The following is a 12,034-nucleotide window of genomic DNA, read 5'->3' as shown; positions in this document are numbered from 1 at the left end:
AGAAGACCACCTTGTGTCATCAACAAGAACTGAAAGGAATTTGGAAGACATCGATCAAAATCACCCCATCGAATCCTGTACTCCAGATTGGTGCTATTGAACTGTTTTATCCCACCCTTAAAATCCATGTTTAAGTGCCTTATGTGTCTTGTGTCTTGTGTGTGTGTGTGTGTGTGCACGTGCGTGTGTGTGTGTGTGTGTGCGCATGCGTGTGCACGTGTGTGTGTGTGTGTGTGTGTGTGTATATAGGGATTTAAGAAGGGGTAGAGTTTAAGTTATAGAGTTAGAAGTTAGCGGTTCATATTTCTTTCTTTTGCCACTAATTAAAGACAATTTGTGCAATGAACAGTTATTTACTTATTAAGTTTACAAACCTGGTGCTCATATTCAGTTAAGCTAAATTAAACGGGTAGAATTGGGGCAATCTAGTGGTTTGGTTAAACTTTCCACATTTGTCGTGGCTCGGGGAACAGTGGGGCTCGATATTACAGCGCACTATCCCCAGTGAGTCATAACACAAGTGCCAGGCAATGACCATCTCCAAAAAGAAAAAAATCCAACTAACGCCACTTAACATTCGATGATATTACCATCACTGAATCCCCCAGTATCAACATCCTGAGGGTTAGCATTGACCAGAAACTGAACTGGACTAGCCATATAAATACTGTGGCTACAAGAACAGGTCAAAGGCTAGGAATCCTGTGGCGAGTAACTCACCTCCTGATTCCCCGAAGCCTGTCCACCATCTGCAAGGCACAAGTCAGGAGTGTGATAGAATACTCTCCACTTGCCTGGACCACTGTAGCTCCAACAACACTGAAGAAGCTTGACACCATGCAAGACAAAACAGTCTGCTTTATCAGAATCCCATCCACCACCTTAAACATTCACTCCCTTCACCATCACCGCACAGTGGCAGCAGTGTGTACCATGTACAAGATGCACTGCAGCAACTCATCAAAGCCCCTTCAACAGCACCTTCAAAACCCATAAGTGCCTAGAAGGACAAGGGCAGCAGAAAGATGGGAACACCAACACCTGGAAGTTCCCCTCCAAGTCACACACTATCCTGACTTGGAAACATATCGCTGTTCCTTCACTGTCACTGGGTCAAAATCCTGGAACTCCCTCCCTAACAGCACTGTGGGTGCACCTACACCACATGGACTGCAGTGGTTCAAGAAGGTGGTTCAGTGCCACCTTCTCTAGGGTAATTAGGGATGGCTTTGCCAGTGACACACAGCACATGAAAGAATGAAAAAAACACTTCAAACTGGTTTCAACTCAGGTGCAGAAAGTTGGGAATGCATCTGCAAGCTGAGCATATTCCAGGAGGTTTCATTGAAGGACCTCTCACTCACACAGAATCACAGAACCTTTATAATGCAGATGGAGGCCATTCGACCCATTGAGTATACACTGGCTCTCTGAAAGTCCCACTCCCCTGCCTTATCCTCATAACCTTCCACATTCTTTCTTTTCAGATAGCAATCCAATTCCTTTTCGAACACCTCGATCAAACCTGCCTCCACCACCCTCTCAGGAAGTTTGTTTCAGACTCCAACCACCCTCTGGGTGAAAAAAAGTTTCCTCACATCACTTTTACTCCTTTTGCCAATTATTTTGTCTCTGTCCCCTCTAGCTCTTGATGTTCTCCTAAGTGGGAAGAGTTTTTCACCATTTACCCTATCCACATCCCTCAGGATCTTGAATCCCTCTATCAAGTCTCCTTTCAGTCCTCTTCACGCCCCTTGCCATTTGATGCTCACTACAAGAATGGGTTAGGAATGGTGACTACAATACCCACAATCTTATGTGTCCCAAACATACACTATTGGTCATGTGGTTTTTACCTGAGAACACATATGCCAGGGTCTCATTGCATCATGGGTGCGCCTGCAGCCCTGCTGTTTGTTGTGACCCAGGTCAGAGCGACAGAAGAGAAGAAAATCTCTTTCTACCCTGGTTGCTCATAGGAGTCTTTAGGAAAGTCACCTTCAATTCTGTGAAAACTCTGGGACAATCCAGAATGGTTGGTGACTTTACCATGGGCATCCAGTGAAATGGGCTTGTGGAACTGCCTGGGCCAAAGGGACGTCAGCTCATACTTGAATTACCTGAATATAGACTGGGATAGTAGTAGGGTAAAGGGTAAAGAGGGGCAAGAGATGTTAGACTGTGTTCAGGAAAATTTTCTACAATATTATGTTTCCAGTCTGAGAAAGGAGGCACTGCTAGATGTGGTTCTCGGGAATGAGATGGGCCAAGTGGATCAGGTGTCAGGAGGATAACATTTAGGGGGCAGTGGTCATTGTATCATAAGGTTTAGGTTGGCCAAGGAAAAGGGCAAAGAACAATCGAGAGAAAGAATAATTAACTGAGGCAAAGCCAACTTCAATGGTGTAAGAACAGATCTGGGTCGAATAATTTGGAGTCAGAGGTTGGCAGGAAAAACTGTGACTGAACAATGAGTTGCCTTCAAAGAAACGAGAGTTTGGGCACAGTCAAGGTATATTCTCTCGAAAGGGAATGGTAGGGCAAACAAATCCAGAGCTCCCTGGATGACAAAAGAGGTAGAAATTAAGATAAAGAAGAAAAAGCGTGCTCTTGACAGATGTCAGGTAGAAAATACAATTGAAAACCAACCAAATAGAAGGTTCAGAGGGGAGGCGAGAAAGCAAATAATAGAAGCAAAGAAGGAGCATGAAAAGAGACTGACAGCTAACATAAAGGGAATCCCAAAGTTTTCTACTGGCATATAAATAGTAAAAGGGTGTTAAAAGGACTGGGGTCGATTAGGGACTAAAAAGGGGATTTACGCTTGGAGGCAGAGGGCATATGTGAAGTATTAATTGCATACTTTGCATCTGCCTTTGGCAGAGAAGAAGGTGCTACCCAGGCCATAGTGAAAGAGGAGGTAGTTCAGACGCTGGAGGGTTTATAATTGATAAGGATGAGGAATTAGGTAGGCTGTACTTAAAGTTGATAAGGCACCAGGACCAGATCAAGTGCATCCAAGGATATTGAGGGAAATGAGTGGAAATTGCGGAGGCACTAGCCATAATTTTTCAGTCTTCCTCAGACTCAGGAGTGGTGTCAGCGGATTGGAGAATTGCAAATGTTACACCCTCGTTCAAAACATAACTGTTCACACATAAACATCCCATAACTGGCAGGAAGTGGTAATCCCACTTAAAGAAGCCACAGGATGGTGGGGTTTGTGAAAGAGGAAATGTCACCCTGGTGTAGTAGTGAGGTCACTTGGGGGTGAGCTTTACGGCCCTGTTGCAGTGGGGCAGGGCTGTAAAATGCAGTGAGCCATTCAAAATTCCATTGGCTTCGGTGGGAAACGGAAGATCCCCTGCCTGGAGTTTGGGGTGAGGCACCTTGAACAGCGGTCTGAGTCAAGAACCATCATACCTGGCAGAGGTAAAGGAGGCAAAGGACTGGGCCAAGGCAGAGCAAGGTGACCCCACAAAGTGCTTTGTGATAACATCCAGGGCATCACAAATGCAGCAATCCGCCCACCGACGGGCTCACCGTGGCAGTGTCAAGCGGATCCAGGAGACTTGATGGGTGCTGGAGAATATGATTAGCGATGCGGCCACCGACATGGAGCATGCCAATCGCAGGATGGTCACTGCCATGGCTGTGGTGTACACTCTGAAATGGCAGGGCTGCAATCTCGATGGATCGGGCGGCTGAACAACCCGGTTTGGTCGTGGTTAGATGGAAGGAGCTTTCCTCTGTATTTAACCTGCGCTGTATCTGACCTGCAAGTGCCTGATTTTATTGACACCTGAGGCTAGCTTAATCTCCCGTTGCCATGACAGCACCAGAACCCGACCACTGCCTGCTGGAATTACACTGCTGAAAACTGGCCAATTTTGCTTAGTGAAATAAGCAGGGCAAACTCCCAGATAAAAACAAAAAGCTAAAAGCTACTGCGGATGCTGGAAATCCAAAACAAAACAAAAACAGAATTACCTGGAAAAACTCAGCAAGTCTGGCAGCATCGGCGGAGAAGAAATCAGTCAACGTTTCGAGCCTTCATGGCCCTTCGGCAGAACTGCAGCATAGTTTCAACAAGGGAGAAATATAAATTGGTTTAAGGTGGGTGGGTGGGGGGCGGGGGGGGGGAAGAGACGCATTGAGGGTGTGGTGTGAGCAGATAATAATCAAAAGATGTCACAGACAAAAGGGTCAAAGAGGTGTTGAAGGTGGTGGTCTTTGTCTGAGAAAAGTGCTAATTAAGAATGGAAAACAGGATATTCAAAGTACAGCTCTAGTGGGGGTGGGGTGGAAAGACTAAAGGTTTTAGTTTTAGATTTAAAAATAATGGAAATAGGTGGGGAAAGAAGAATCTATATAAATTATTGAAAAAAAAGCGGGTGGGGAGGGAAAAGAAACGGGGTGGGGATGGGGGGAGGGGGAGTTTAAGATCTAAAGTTGTTGAATTCAATATTCAGCCCAGAGGGCTGTAAAGTGCCTAGTCGGAAGATGAGGTGCTGTTCCTCCAGTTTGCGTTGGGCTTCACTGGAACAATGCAGCAAGCCAAGGACAGACATGTTGGCAAGAGAACAGGGTGGAGTGTTAAAATGGCAAGCGACAGGGAGGTTTGGGTCTTTCTTGCGGACAGACCGCAGGTGTTCCGCAAAACGGTCGCCCAGTTTGCGTTTGGTCTCTCCAATGTAGAGGAGACCGCATTGGGAGCAACGAATGCAGTAGACTAAGTTAGGGGAAATGCAAGTGAAATGCTGCTTCACTTGAAAGGAGTGTTTGGGCCCTTGGACGGTGAGGAGAGAGGAAGTGAAGGGGCAGGTGTTGCATCTTCTGCGTGGGCATGGGGAGGTGCCATAAGTGGGGGTTGAGGAGTAGGGGGTGATGGAGGAGTGGACCAGGGTGTCCCGGAGGGAACGATCCCTACGGAATGCCGTCAAGGGGGGTGAAGGGAAGATGTGTTTGGTGGTGGCATCATGCTGGAGTTGGCGGAAATGGCGGAGGATGATCCTTTGAATGCGGAGGCTGGTGGGGTGATAAGTGAGGACAAGGGGGACCCTATCATGTTTCTGGGAAGGAGGAGAAGGCGTGAGGGAGGATGCGCGGGATATGGGCCGGACACGGTTGAGGGCCCTGTCAACGACCGTGGATGGAAAACCTCGGTTAAGGAAGAAGGAGGACATGTCAGAGGAGCTGTTTTTGAAGGTAGCGTCTTCAGAACAGATGCGACGGAGGCGAAGGAACTGAGAGAATGGGATGGAGTCTTTACAGGAAGCGGGGTGTGAGGAGCTGTAGTCGAGGTAGCTGTGGGAGTCGGTAGGCTTGTAATGGATATTGGTGGACAGTCTATCATCAGAAATTGAGACAGAGAGGTCAAGGAAGGGAAGAGAAGTGTCAGAGATGGACCATGTGAAGATGATGGAGGGGTGGAGATTGGAAGCAAAATTAATAAATTTTTCCAGGTCCCGACGAGAGCATGAAGCAGCACCGAAGTAATCATCGATGTACCGGAGAAAGAGTTGTGGGAGGGGGCCGGAGTAGGACTGGAACAAGGAATGTTCCACATACCCCATAAAGAGACAGGCATAGCTGGGGCCCATGCGGGTACCCATAGCCACACCTTTTATTTGGAGGAAGTGAGAGGAGTTAAAGGAGAAATTGTTCAGTGTGAGAACAAGTTCAGCCAGATGGAGGAGAGTAGTGGTGGATGGGGATTGTTGGGGCCTCTGTTCAAGGAAGAAGCTGAGGGCCCTCAGACCATCCTGGTGGGGGATGGAGGTGTAGAGGGATTGGACATCCATGGTGAAGAGGAAGCGGTTGGGGCCAGGGAACTGGAAATTGTTGATGTGACGTAAGGTGTCAGAGGAATCACGGATGTAGGTGGGAAGGGACTGGACAAGGGGAGAGAGAAGGGAGTCAAGATAACGAGAAATGAGTTCCTGAACGTTCAGTGCTCAGCAAAGGACTTAGTTTCATACCCTTACGCCCTCATCTCAATGAATTTCGGGCTCGGCATGATGCTGAACTCTTCTTCCGCCGTCTTCGTCTCTGTGCTCACTTCTTTGGGCAGGAGTCCTCTCCCCATTCAACGGATCCTTTTACCCACCTCCAATATTCTCCCTCCACTTGGACCCCTCCCTCTGGATTCTTACCTTCTCTTGATCTTTTCATTGAGAACTGTCGGCGTGACATTAGCCATCTCAATTTCTCTGCTCCTCTCACCCATTCTAATCTGTCTCTCTCTGAACTCACTGCACTCCGTTCTCTCAGGTCCAACCCCAACATTGTCATCAAACCCGCTGACAAGGGTGGTACTGTTATCTGGCGCATTGACCTCTACCTCGTGGAGGCTGAGCGTCAACTCGCAGACACTTCCTCCTACCTCTCCCTGGACCATGACGCCACCACAGAACATCAAGCCATTGTTTCCAGGACTGTCACTGACCTCATCTCCTCTGGAGATCTTCCTCCCACAGCTTCCAACTTGATAGTCGCCCAACCTCGGACGGCCCGCTTCTACCTCCTACCCAAAATCCACAAACAGAACTGTCCTGGCAGACCGATCGTGTCAGCCTGTTCCTGCCCCACGGAACTCATTTCTCGTTATCTTGACTCCCTTCTCTCTCCCCTTGTCCAGTCCCTTCCCACCTACATCCGTGATTCCTCTGACACCTTACGTCACATCAACAATTTCCAGTTCCCTGGCCCCAACCGCTTCCTCTTCACCATGGATGTCCAATCCCTCTACACCTCCATCCCCCACCAGGATGGTCTGAGGGCCCTCAGCTTCTTCCTTGAACAGAGGCCCCAACAATCCCCATCCACCACTACTCTCCTCCGTCTGGCTGAACTTGTTCTCACACTGAACAATTTCTCCTTTAACTCCTCTCACTTCCTCCAAATAAAAGGTGTGGCTATGGGTACCCGCATGGGCCCCAGCTATGCCTGTCTCTTTATGGGGTATGTGGAACATTCCTTGTTCCAGTCCTACTCCGGCCCCCTCCCACAACTCTTTCTCCGGTACATCGATGATTACTTCGGTGCTGCTTCATGCTCTCGTCGGGACCTGGAAAAATTTATTAATTTTGCTTCCAATCTCCACCCCTCCATCATCTTCACATGGTCCATCTCTGACACTTCTCTTCCCTTCCTTGACCTCTCTGTCTCAATTTCTGATGATAGACTGTCCACCAATATCCATTACAAGCCTACCGACTCCCACAGCTACCTCGACTACAGCTCCTCACACCCCGCTTCCTGTAAAGACTCCATCCCATTCTCTCAGTTCCTTCGCCTCCGTCGCATCTGTTCTGAAGACGCTACCTTCAAAAACAGCTCCTCTGACATGTCCTCCTTCTTCCTTAACCGAGGTTTTCCATCCACGGTCGTTGACAGGGCCCTCAACCGTGTCCGGCCCATATCCCGCGCATCCTCCCTCACGCCTTCTCCTCCTTCCCAGAAACATGATAGGGTCCCCCTTGTCCTCACTTATCACCCCACCAGCCTCCGCATTCAAAGGATCATCCTCCGCCATTTCCGCCAACTCCAGCATGATGCCACCACCAAACACATCTTCCCTTCACCCCCCTTGACGGCATTCCGTAGGGATCGTTCCCTCCGGGACACCCTGGTCCACTCCTCCATCACCCCCTACTCCTCAACCCCCACTTATGGCACCTCCCCATGCCCACGCAGAAGATGCAACACCTGCCCCTTCACTTCCTCTCTCCTCACCGTCCAAGGGCCCAAACACTCCTTTCAAGTGAAGCAGCATTTCACTTGCATTTCCCCTAACTTAGTCTACTGCATTCGTTGCTCCCAATGCGGTCTCCTCTACATTGGAGAGACCAAACGCAAACTGGGCGACCGTTTTGCGGAACACCTGCGGTCTGTCCGCAAGAAAGACCCAAACCTCCCTGTCGCTTGCCATTTTAACACTCCACCCTGTTCTCTTGCCAACATGTCTGTCCTTGGCTTGCTGCATTGTTCCAGTGAAGCCCAACGCAAACTGGAGGAACAGCACCTCATCTTCCGACTAGGCACTTTACAGCCCTCTGGGCTGAATATTGAATTCAACAACTTTAGATCTTAAACTCCCCCTCCCCCCATCCCCACCCCGTTTCTTTTCCCCCCCCACCCGCTTTTTTTTCAATAATTTATATAGATTCTTCTTTCCCCACCTATTTCCATTATTTTTAAATCTAAAACTAAAACCTTTAGTCTTTCCACCCCACCCCCACTAGAGCTGTACTTTGAATATCCTGTTTTCCATTCTTAATTAGCACTTTTCTCAGACAAAGACCACCACCTTCAACACCTCTTTGACCCTTTTGTCTGTGACATCTTTTGATTATTATCTGCTCACACCACACCCTCAATGTGTCCCTTCACCCCCCACCCCCCCCCACCCACCTTAAACCAATTTATATTTCTCCCTTGTTGAAACTATGCTGCAGTTCTGCCGAAGGGCCATGAAGGCTCGAAACGTTGACTGGGCAAACTCCCAGCTCCCTTTTTGCCCCCTTTGTAGGCAGCCTGCCTCCCATGGAGGTGGAATCCTGTCCTCCTGCTCTTTGGAAAGTTACATCATTGGGATGAGAGACCCCATCTGCTCATTCAGGTGAATCCAAAATATCTCATGGCCACTGTAAGTGAAATCGTGCACTTGTTTTTAACCGAAGGGCACTGGAAATCTGGGACTCTCATCCCCAAAATGCTGTGGATACTGCGGAATGACTGGTGTTTTCAAAACTGAGATGGATAGATTTTTGTTAGGTTAAGGTTATCAGGAGATATGGCGCAAAGGCAGGAAAATGAAGTTGAGATACAGATCAGCCAATTGATCGAATTGAATAGTGGAGCAAGCCCGAGAGGCCGAATGACCTCCTGCTGTTCCTATGAATCCTGGTCTGTTTGTGGGACAATCCAAAACTAGGGGCAATTTATACAAGATAGTTACTAATAAATCCAATAGGGACAGTTGTTTACTCAGTGCTTAGAAATGTGGAATTCACCACCACAGGAAGTGGTTGAAGGAAATAAGTTAGATTCTTTCAAAAAGAAGGCAAGTGGGTACGCAAGGGAAAAGCGAATAGAAATATGTGCTGTAAGGCTGAGATGAGATAGATGGAATGGGAGCAGGCTCACCTGGAGTATAAACATCAGCACCAACTACTTGAATCAAATGCCCTGTCACTATGTTGTATATCTTTTGTAAAACAGTCTATGTTTTGAGTTCGCTTGTGCATCTGGATTTTAGTGACAATACTGGAGCTGGACTATCGGGGGTGATAGATTTCCACACAATCAGCAGCAACCCAGGCGACTGCCAAATGCGTGGGCACTTACTGGGACAACAACAAAATAACAGATGATTTCTTTTCTGGCAGCAGGCAGTTATTATTTTAAGTTCTTTGAGCTGAAGAAAACAGCTGCACTTTTTCCTGGAAATTACCTAATGAACAGTAACACTAATTTGCAAATTCTTTAATTCTGTCTGCAGCGATGGGGAAGGATTAAGCTGCAGCCCAGAGCTCGAGTTTCACATTTCATTATAAATTGGAACAGAGGCATCACCCAGGAGAAAAAAATGGAGCATTTTCGATTGAAAGAGGACCTGCTGGTGATTTTTGTTTAATTCATCCTCAGGATGTGGGCATCGTTGGCTAGGCCAGCATTTATTGCCCATCCCTAGTTGCCCTTGAGAAGGTGGTGGTGAGCTGCCTTCTTGAACCGCTGCAGACCATGTGCTTTAGGTACACCCACAGTGCTGTTAGGGAGGGAGTTCCAGGACTTTGACTCAGCAACAGTGAAGGAACGGCGATATATTTCTAAGTCAGGATGGTGAGTGACTTGGAGGTGAACTTGCAGGTGGTGATGTTCCTATGCGCCTGTTGTCCTTGTCTTTCTAGATGGTAGAGGTCACAGGTTTGGAAGGTGCTGTTGGAGGGTCATTGACAAATTCCTGCAGTGCATCTTGTAGATGGCACACATTGCTGCCACTGTGCAGTGATGGTGAATGTTGGAGGTGGTGGATGGGATGTCAATCATGTGGGTTGTTTTGTCCTGCATGGCGTTGAGCTTCTTGAGTGTTTTGGGAGCTGCACTCATCCAGGGTGGTGGAGAGTGTTCCATCACACTCCTGACTTGTGCTTTGTAAATGGTGGACAGGCTTTGGGGAGTCAGCAGGTGAGTTACTCACTGCAGAATTTCCAGCCTACTCTTGTAGCCACTGTATTTATATGGCCAGTAAAGTTCAGGTTCTGGTCAATGGTAACCCCCAGGATGTTGATAGTGGGAGGTTCAGCGATGGTAATGCCATTGAATGTCGGGAGATGGTTAGGCTCTCTATTGTGGGAGATGGTCATTGCCTGGCATTTTTGACACATGTTACTTGTACTGATGAGGAGCGAGTCACAGGATCAGAGAGTGATGTTTGATCAATGGGCTGGCGGGTCTTAAGGGAGGAGAGGGAAATGGAAAGGCAAAAATGTTCTAGGAGGGAATACAAGGGCACAGGACCAAAGTGGCTGAAGGCACATCTGCCAATGGTGAGGAAAAAGGATGGGGAGGTGGGTGGGCAGTGCAAAGAGGGCAGAGTCAGAAGGAGTAGGGAGCTCCCAGAAGGGTTATAGCTTACAGAGATAGGCACAGGGAAGGTCACATAGGGATTTGAATACAAGGATGTAAATTTTAAACTGGTGTCATTTGTAGGTCAACAAGGTCATGAGTGAGGGGTGACTGGGCTTGCTGTGGGTATGGGGGGTGCAGGTAACACGATTTTAGTTGACTTAAAGTTCATGGGCCGTGGGGGATGGAAGCGAGGCCAAGAGAGAATTGGAATCATTGAGTCTGGAGGTAATAGATGAGAAATTCAGCACCAAATAGGGTGAGGAAAGGCTGAAGACGGGTGATTTGTGGCAGTGGAAGTCAGCAGCCTTGGTGATGGACAGGGCATGGGTTTGGAAGCTCAGGTCAGGATCACACAGAATGCCAAAGCTGTGAATATTCTGGTCCAGCCTGTACACCGGCCAGTGAGGGGCACAGACTCACTGGGTAGGGAACAGAGTATGTGGGCTCAACCAAAGATAATGGCTTCAGTCTGCTCGGTGTTAAATTGGAAGAAACTGTCTCATCTAGAACTGGATGTCAGACAAGCAAACTTGACAACACAGAGGCAGTGGAGGAATTGAGAGAAGGAGCAGACAGGAGGAGCCGGGTGTTGTCGACATCCATGCAGAGTCTGACAGCTTACAGGTGGATGATGAGGAAGAGGAGGCAGGGACAGATCCTTGGGGGACTCTGGGGGTAAATAGTTCAGGTTTAACCAAGGCCTAATAGAAAGGATAAACAGGCTCAATGAGCTGAATTACCTCCTCCTAGTCCTAAAACAGAGACACACACACACTGGGCTGAATGTTACGGGACACTGTTCGGGGGGGAGAGGGACCGGCCAGGGGAATTGGCTGTTTATAGGCTGGAGGTGGGATTTCTGTTCCTCAGGGACAGGAAGTCCCACCTCAGAGAGCTGCCAGCAAACAGAGGCCAGCAGCTCTCAATGTACCGATAGTGCGAGTGGAAGTGGTGGCCACAGCTGGTACTGCACATGGGAGACGAGGAGGTGAACTGTGATGGATTGAATCTTTGTGTGTGTTTGGGGGTTGGCAAGGGAGTCAACGTGAGGTGGCGGGGCGGGGGGACAGGGTTTGAGAGGCCATGGGAGAGGGGAATCTGGGGTGGTTACACCTTGGGAGGGGCTTTCCAAAGGGTCCACGGAGCCAGCTAAGAAGGAAACCCCCGGCCACCACCTGACTGCGAAGGGAAACCTGCCAGGCTGGCCGCTTGCCCTGGGCCTTTCCCACTGCCAGTTTAATCTCAGCGGTAGAGGAATAAGGCCCTTAAGTGGCATTCATTGCCCATTTAAGGGCTTCAATTAGTCCACTGGCAGTTGGCTCACCCAACGCTACCCCTGTCGCTGGCAAAATTGCAGTGAGTGCAGGGACGGACGGGTAGGTTGTGGGCAGGCCGCCCA

General features: G+C 48.7%; 1 protein-coding gene across 2 annotated transcripts in view; it reads right to left on the bottom strand.

The window, feature by feature from the left end:
* LOC144695870 (mitogen-activated protein kinase kinase kinase 5-like) overlaps positions 1–12,034 on the bottom strand; it is a 174,921-nt gene that overhangs the window by 73,328 nt on the left and 89,559 nt on the right. The gene's annotated exons all lie outside the window — the stretch shown is intronic.

The sequence above is a fragment of the Cetorhinus maximus genome, chromosome 21 (genome assembly GCF_964194155.1).
Source record: "Cetorhinus maximus chromosome 21, sCetMax3.hap1.1, whole genome shotgun sequence".
NCBI classification, from domain to species: domain Eukaryota; kingdom Metazoa; phylum Chordata; class Chondrichthyes; order Lamniformes; family Cetorhinidae; genus Cetorhinus; species Cetorhinus maximus.
This window is presented reverse-complemented; position numbering and strand designations above follow the sequence as displayed.